Source organism: Oratosquilla oratoria, chromosome 44 (assembly GCF_046742065.1).
Source record: "Oratosquilla oratoria isolate Oo_2021 chromosome 44, ASM4674206v1, whole genome shotgun sequence".
NCBI classification, from domain to species: Eukaryota; Metazoa; Arthropoda; class Malacostraca; order Stomatopoda; family Squillidae; genus Oratosquilla; species Oratosquilla oratoria.
Genome location: NC_134820.1, coordinates 22477805 through 22485304, shown reverse-complemented (window position 1 = coordinate 22485304; position 7500 = coordinate 22477805). Strand labels below are relative to the sequence as shown.

The window sequence follows — 7500 nt, the reverse complement described above, 5'->3', positions numbered from 1 at the left end:
TGCCAATTCCGACCCTTGGTAACTAAATTACCATGAGCGAGTATCACACACGGCACCGCCCGCATGGTCCCTGAACCACGCCCACGGGTCGAAAATCACGCCCACGACAGCCGCACCTCAGCCCACGGGGGCAAAGATCACGCCCATGAAGGCTGCAGCCCACCCGGTGGGATGGGAGTCATGGCTAGAGGGCGTGAATCACGCCCATCACCACGCCCACCGGGCGGGGCACGCCCATGTCAACCGGGCCGGGGAGAACGCCCACAACAAATACACAGACGCCCACTCAGGCGCCCGACGGAGGAGAAGGGAGGTTAGGGGGTGGATGAGGAGGAGGTGGGTGAGAGGGTGAGAGGGTAAGGGAGTATGGGGATAGAGTTCGAGTCCCCACAATATGATATAATGGGTTGAAAGCTGTCGGTATCCACTAACATCTGAGCCCGTTGTCACATTATCAACATAAGAATGAAGGAGACTGCAAGAGACCATGAGGCCTAAACTAGGCAGTTCCATGTCCATGGCCACCTGTCATCCCCATCCATAAAGTTGTCTAACCGTTTCTTAAAACAACTGATAGTTTCAGCGCTCACTACATGGTTACTAAGTCTATTCCATTCGTTGACCACCCTATTAATAAACCAATTCTTGCCTATTTCCTTCTTAAATCTAAATATGTCCAGTTTAAATCCATTACTGCGAGTCCTGTCCTGTTGTCTTAATATGATGACCTTGTTTGCGTCACCCTTGATAAAGTCTTTGATCATTAGCCTCGAAAGGTAACGAGAGTAGTTTAATAACAAATGGGAGATAGTGGTCGTAATATACAGCCCTGGGTACTGTCGCCAGGTGATTTTATTAAGATAAATGAACTTGCAAACATGATATGGCCTCAACCGGCTTCGCCGCACAGTGTAGCATAGTCATAACGCCGTCGCATAGAGTTGAATGGAATTCAGTATATTTCGGCGTTGAGGATTTCTTTCATCTATCGTCAACTCTCAACTGCCGTCGTTAATTAACACGTTAAAAGCAACTTGATGGAGCTAGGTTACAGAAACCAACCAAAGTACAGTTGGCACAAGAAGTTCTTCAATTGGCTTTGCAGATGGCGGCACACTAGGCATTTCTCGCTAGCATGCTACTCGCTTTTGCTACTTCGTCTGAGTAGAAACGACTTCGGTTACGATTTTTTTTTTCCAAAATTTTCAAAATGTCAAATTACTCTTGCGTTATATAGTTAGAAGCTGATTGAGGAACTAAGATTAGTTAAACCTAGAATACGAATGTTAGGACACATTATTGAGATGTTCTTATTACAGAAGTCTAGAATATTGTAACCGAAGTCGTTTCTACTCAACCAAGTAGCAAAAGCAAGTAGCAAAAGCAAGTAGCAAAAGCAAGTAGCATGCTATCCTAGTGTGCCACCACATCTATTTGCCACACTGTACAACTGATATCTCAGATCAAATCTCGTCCTATGGTTTGTTCGTTCGTTCTTGGCCAAAACTTACTGGAGAACAAAGACGTTGTTAGGCAATATAGTAATAATAAAAAGAAAAAAGTCGAAATACAATTTCAACACCAAAAAAAAAAAAATAAATAAATCTAGTTCACTGAAAAGTGAAAGGCACAAACCATCTGTTCAGGTGAATACTCGAGAAGGAAACTTTCGTTTGGTTAAAAATAAATCTGGGATTTTTTTTTTCAGTAATAAATCGAGCTTTCATCCTTGGGGACAATATTGCACTAAAGAGATGAAATAGAGAATTTAGGCGTGTGTCGATTAGTCGGTATCGGGAAGAATCGGCAGGTTTTTTTTTAGAATCGGCATCGGCGAGAATCGTTTTTTTTAAGATTATTTGCTTTCAAGATTTTTTTTTTCTTTTTAAAGAATCGGCATCGGGAAGAATCGGCATTTTTGGTAAATCGGCATCGGCGAGAATCGGCTTATTTATTTATTTATTTATTTATTTTTGAGAATCGGTATCGTCATCGGCAAAATATTGCCGATGACGAATCTCAAAAACCTCGCAGATGCCGATTCACACACACACACACACACACACACACACACACATACATACATATACCAAGGCTTTTTCCCCCTTATAAGTTGAACAGCCAGGGCGACATAACGCATCCTTGACGAAGTCCCACCTTTAACCTCCCACACATACACAAAAAAAAAAAAATCATGTCGATGCAGATTAATCGGCACATGCTTAACAGATGGAAAAGGGAAGACTTAAAGAGATTAGCAGAATGCAGAGACAGTGACAGTTAAATATGATCATCATTTCTATCTTGGAAGCTCGCTAACCGAGCGGGTTAAGGCGTTGTTACTTGCGGCAAAGGTCGAGGGGATGGCGGTTCGAACCCTGCCACTGGCGAAGATGATCCAAGGGTATGGTTCATTAAATTCCACGCTACAAAGCCTTCTGTAAGGGACACTGTCCTAGCCTCCTGACAGGGGGAGTTTCTGACGTTAAACCATATCAACATCTTTATTCCTCTTCGAGTTAAGATGAATCTCTAATCATAAAATCATACTGCGTTGCCCTGGTCCGTAGAGGCGTCACTAAATTTCCTAAAATATCGACTACATAAAACATGCAGTCGATATCTCAGAGAGAGAGAGAGGAGAAATCGCGGGTTACCATTCTTAATCTTCCAGACCCTTTCTGCGCGTCTGCACCAAGGCAACGCAAGTGGGAGACATCAATCATGCAAATGTGTACTGGAAGGCGACTTTGCCGAGTAGGTGCCCCGGACCAAAACTCTTACACCGGGTCATATCGAACTAAGCTCGTGCAACACCTTACGACAACAACTCACACAACTTTGTTGGTCTTGTTGTCGCTCTTGTTGTTTTTGTTGCTATTGTCGTTGTTGTTTATGTTGTTATTATCGTTGTTGTTCTAAGTAATTAACTCAAGAAAGACAAGCTTCCTATATCAAGGGAAAGCTTAACAACCATCCAGCAACTATTTCACGGAATATTCTGAATGCAACACAAAGCGGGCCCACCTTCGTATGAGTACATAAGAATGAAGGAGACTGCTAGAGACCGTAAGGCCTACACTTGGCAGTTCCATGTCTTTTACTACCTATCATCCCCATGTATGAATTTATCTAACCTTCTCTTACAACAATTGATAGTTTCAGCGGTCACTACAGGGTTACTAAATCTATTCCATTTGTTAACCATTCTATTGGTAAACCAGTTTTTGCCGAATAACATACTTGGGATCTTTCTGATTACGAACAGACGATTCGTTTCAGGGGGAGGGGGAGGGGAGTTGTCTAAAAGGGTGGGGACCTCTGATCTCTGATTTTTTTTTTCTTCTTTTTTTTTTTAAGTCTGTCACCTATCCATCAAGATGACACATTTGATCGATTCTGTTTTGGCCGACGCTACGGGATTCTTTCCAGCCTCGGTCAGGACATCCGAATGAAGGTACTGAAGCGGGATCATACCGTCTAAAAGGGTTATCTACTTTCCTCCAACCTCCGATTTATCGGCGGTACCGCCTACCTCCAACAGTCGGAGGAAAAATTCCCCAGTGTGATGACGCCTTAGAGGCTCTCAACCCGTCTTTCGTCACGTATGCGACATTTGTCCACTTCTATTCTTTAGCTCCCTAGAGGGGGAAAAGACTTCCGCAGCAGAGTTCCTGCTTAACATGAGGAGGTGAAGGAGGAGCCTAAGGAGGAGGAGGAGGAGTCCCGCGCGGAGCACAGCTCGATCCCCGTTTCTTTCATGGCAAAAGAAAGAACTCCGAAAGAAATTGTAAATGACGGCGAATGTAGTCTGTAAGACGGGCCAATCTCGCCTCACTGCCCACTGGCATTACAAGTTCAGCTACCAACAATTCATCCTCCTGCCATCTCTCCTGATGCCAGTGACAACACAAGCCGGTGAATTCCTTGTCTATCTCCAGGCTTGTTTGCGCCCTGGTTATATTACAGTGGCTATAACCAGACACGCTGTATAGAAAGGGAGATGTGAATGCCAACACATAACATACGCAGATCACTCGTTAGACTTTTAGAAGGGATTATGGGCCGCGCGGTAGCACAGGGGTTGGTTCCTGATAGTCCTGGCCAGGTGGGGAGGCGACCCAGACATCGGCCTAAAAAAAAAAAAAAAACAAAAAAAAAAAAAAAAAAAAAAAAAAAAAAAAAAAAAAAAAAAAAAAAAAAAAAAAAAAAAAAAAAAAAAAAAAAAAAAAGGCAGGGTTTTTTCACTTGCCACTTCGTGGGGGTGGGATGACTTGTGCAAACAATAAGGGTAATTTTCGAGTGCACTTGGTACTCAGTTAACAAGAGACTAAAGCGACAGATGGCGTTACGTCACATCATCAGACGAAACGAACCTTTCTTATCTCATGAAGAGACCTGTGCATGCCGCTTTGGTGCATCTGTCATGCAATGTATGAATTATGTTTTTCATATATCTACTGTATCGTTATGTCTGGATATAATGCGAAGTTTTGGTTCCATGCGTGAAACCCAACGTGGATTCTTGTAGCTCCTGAGAAGGAGGGGTAGGGTGGAGGAGGAAGAGAAGGAAGAGAAGGAAGAGGAGGAAGAGGAGGAGGAGGAGGGAGAGAGGGAAGAGTAGGGGGAGGGTGGAGCCCATCACAAGAAGAAGAAGACGAAGAAGACGAATAAGAAGACGAAGAAAAAGATGAAGAAAAAGAAGAACAAGACGAAGAAGAAAAAGAAGAAGACGAAGAAAAAGATGAAGAAAAAGATGAAGAAAAAGAAGAAGACGAAGAAGAAAAAGAAGAAGAAGAAGAAGAAAAAGAAGAAGACGAATATGAAGACGAAGAAAAAGATGAAAAAGACGAAGAAGAAAAAGAAGAAGAAGAAGAAAAAGAAGACGAAGAAGAAGAAAAAAAAGAAGACGAAGAAGAAAAAGTAGACGAAGAAGAAGACGAAGACGACGACGAAGAAGAAAACGAAGATGACAAAGAAGAAGACGAGGAAGAAGAAGAAGACGAAGAATAAATCGCCAAGTGAGATCCACATACACACGAAGACCTCACGAAGACAACTGATCCCATACACAGGGAGGGCAAAGAACCCACAGTCCGCCCTTAGCGCCGCTGCCACCTCCTCAAGGATTAAAGGTCACATCAGAGTAACTTCAATGACCCAAGGCGCCTTTCTGGCGAGTGGCACTCACTCTGACTGAGCCAACGCCGGCTCCGCCACCTCGTCCACCCCTTCCACCCACTCCACATCCACTCCCGTCTCCTCCTCTTCGTGCTTCTTCGTTCCCATACCATGCTGGTTATGGCTGCTAAAATGCGCCTCTGTACTCTTCCCTCCTCCTCCTCCTCTTCTTCTTCCTCCTCCTCCTCCTCCAAATATTCCTCCTTCTCCTGCACCACATATTCCTCCTCTTCTTCCTCCTCCTTCTCCTCCTCCACCTCTTACTACTCCTCCCTTCCTCCTCTTCCTCCGCCTCTTCCTACTCCTCTTCTTCTTCCTTCTCCTCCTTCTCCTCCTCCTCGTCTTCTTCCTTCTCCACCTCTTCCTACTCCTCCTCCTCTTCATCTTCTTCCTTCTCCTCTTCTTCTTCCTCCTCCTCCACCCCCCCTCCTTCCTAACACAGCTTAGAACCATTCAATGCACTGTATACCACTTCCCCCTCCCTCTCCCTCCCACCCTTCCCTTCTCCCACCCTCCCCCTCTCCGCGCTCTCCCATGCCCTTAGTTCACTCGATGCTGAGTTCATCTCTTCAATCTTTCCCTTCGTCTCTTTGGCCATTCAATTGATCCTTAGTGGAATCCTTCCGTTACAAAGGATTACAAAGGCGGAGCATGCCGACAGGAGACCTTTTGGTCCATAACTAGGTCCTTCTCAATTTCATTACAGGTGCCGTCAAGTGATTTAAATCAATTATGTGGGGGAGGGGGTGCCTACTTCTCAGTGCAGATGTGGAATCATTTGTATTTATTCATTTGAGCGCATTAGCCACTTTACTGATTTAATTCTTGTTAAAAATGGTCTATTTAATTCACTTGAAGAGAAAGTATAGTACTAACTGAAGTAGGTGAGGGGCATACGCCAGGAGGCGTTGAGTAGCTGCGGCCGAAGCCGTCACCTTTGCCTTATTATGTGCTTTGGGGACAGCTGGGACCAGGTAAGTCACTGTTGGGATTCTGAGAGGAGTGCGGGATTCGAACCCACAATTAAGCGAATGCGTGACCATCCCACTTACGCTACCATTAATTAGTTTTTAATCATAAAACAACACGCCGTGCCTCTGGTCCGTAGGGGTAAAACAAAGTCTCCTAAAGTACTGCCTACACGAAAGACACGGTCTGTATACAGACTGAAGAAGGCGTTTTTGTCAATGTACAAGAGCAGCGTTTCTCAACCTTTTTGCCCTTGCGTAACTTTTAAAATAAATTGCATGTCTCAAGGAACCCCTGCAAAAAACAAAAAAACAAAAAAAAACATACACCATATCTTTCTCATTTCATTTTCATCGTAATAATAGTTTGGATAGGATGATGTCTATATTACATTATTACAACAACCAAGAATATGCCGTGCGTGCTTAATTTTACGTATATGAAAATTAAATAAAAAAAAAAATCAAAAGTGCATTAGCTTATCTCACTTGTTCTCGCGGAACCCTTAGGAACCTAAGGCTCCGGGGAACCCTGGTTGAGAAACGCTCCACAAGAGAATCTCGAAAGAAAATCTGTCGAAGAAGAAACAAACCGCAAAGCTTTCAGAAACACAAAGAGTCTGCCGAGAGGAGACCAAGATGTTGAGACTGCTAAGGTTCCGGGGAACCCTGGTTGAGACTCTCTCCAAAAGAGAATCTCGAAAGAAAATCTGTCGAAGAAGAAACAGACCGCAAAGCTTTCAGAAACACAAAGAGTCTGCCGGGAAGAGACCAAGATCTCGAGACTGCTAAGGTTCCGGGGAACCCTGGTTGAGAAACTCTCCACAAGAGAATCTCGAAAGAAAATCTGTCGAAGAAGAAACAGACCGCAAAGCTTTCAGAAACACAAAGAGTCTGCCGGGAAGAGACCAAGATGTCAAGACTGCTAAGGTTCCGGGGAACCCTGGTTGAAAAACTCTCCACAAGAGAATCTCGAAAGAAAATCTGTCGAAGAAGAAACAGACCACAAAGCTTTCAGAAACACAAAGAGTCTGCCGGGAAGAGACCAAGATCTCGAGGCTGTTAAGGTGGTTGAAAAACTCTCCACAAGAGAATCTCGAAAGAAAATCTGTCGAAGAAGAAACAGACCGCAAAGCTTTCAGAAACACAAAGAGTCTGCCGGGAGGAGACCAAGATGTCGAGACTTAATCCTGAACCAAAACAACGGGGGATCTCTTGAGCCACCCACGTCTATTAAGACTGATAAGCTAGCATCAACATGCCAAGAAGAGTCTCAGTCTCTACCAATTTCTCAGTCTCTGTGTTTCTCAGTCTCTATGTCTTAGTGTCTCAATCACTCTCTCGGTCTCTT

At 44.1% G+C, this 7500-nt stretch overlaps 1 protein-coding gene across 12 annotated transcripts in view; it reads right to left on the bottom strand.

The window, feature by feature from the left end:
- The window catches only part of LOC143022150 (uncharacterized), a 630899-nt gene that overhangs the window by 505857 nt on the left and 117542 nt on the right, over positions 1 to 7500 (bottom strand). The gene's annotated exons all lie outside the window — the stretch shown is intronic.